Here is a 1,238-nt window from a genome sequence, read left to right as displayed (position 1 = left end):
GATACGTGATGATATTTAAGAGTGTCAAAGTGTGTTTAAAAAAATTTATTTTTATATTTAGATATGATTAAACACAACAGATAATAATTATTAATAAATATCATGTTTAAAATGTATCTGATATACAGACACAACAACAAATATTCGTATTTCCTAGTAAATTAGTGACAGTAGTAGCAATTAGTAAATACGGTATTTGATGGGTTAAGGGTGTGACTTGTGACTTGTGAGCCCCATTTTGAGGAACATGTATGAGGTACGTATATGCGTATGTATATAGTTTGTTTGTTTGAGAGATGCGCCAAAATGAGAGGTTCAGAAATTCAGATGCCCATGCTAGGATATGTCATATTCATGGCTCACGGGACTATACCTTCTGCCACTATATTTAAGAGAGAAAATAAAAAAATAAATAAAAATTTAGGTTATGATTTTTATGCCATACTTTTGCTGTAAAAAAGGAAGGTATTTCTTTAATGGTGTTTACTGTTTAGTTTAATACATGAAATATGAAAGAGTAAAGTATTGTTTGTCCCAACGTTGGAGTAAATTCTATTTGTATCCCTAACATTTAAATCATCTTATTTGTATTCTTAACGTTTGTAAAAGTGATTCAATGTTATTCTTGTTAATTACACATCATGAGGGTTTTAGTTTAAGTTTTAAAAATCTCTTCTTGAAGTTAGAATACATAGAATCGATGATCTACTCCGAAAAATAGCTCATCAAATGTTGAAACTAATTCCTACAACATTTACATAATTCACTTTTCTAGGGACATAATTAAATCTAAACACAAATAGTGGGTATAATATTAAAATCGAACACATCCAAGTGAGACCTAATTGAGAATGAATACATCCAAGTGAGAATAATTAAAAAATATAATATGATTTGTTAGTATAATTGATAGTAGGATAGCATTGAATCACTTTTATAAACGTTAAAGATACAAATAGGACGATTTAAACGTTAGGGACACAAATAGAACTTACCCCAAATATTGGAAACAAAAACGATACTTTACTAATTAAATATGTAGGTGTTCTTATCTTGTTGAAAATTTGTGTCTCTTCTTTTTTTTTTTGGCCTAATTAAATCTTGATTTCTATCAAATGTTCAATTTTTTATTTTGATTTAATAAAATTTAAAATATTTCTATTTTAATCTTTGTTAGTTTGTTCTGCTAATACTAGCATTGTAAATTAAATATTGATGTAACGCATCTTACTATGTTA

The sequence above is a fragment of the Arachis ipaensis genome, chromosome B07 (genome assembly GCF_000816755.2).
Source record: "Arachis ipaensis cultivar K30076 chromosome B07, Araip1.1, whole genome shotgun sequence".
NCBI classification, from domain to species: Eukaryota; Viridiplantae; Streptophyta; class Magnoliopsida; order Fabales; family Fabaceae; genus Arachis; species Arachis ipaensis.
Note: the sequence above shows the minus strand (reverse complement) of the source record.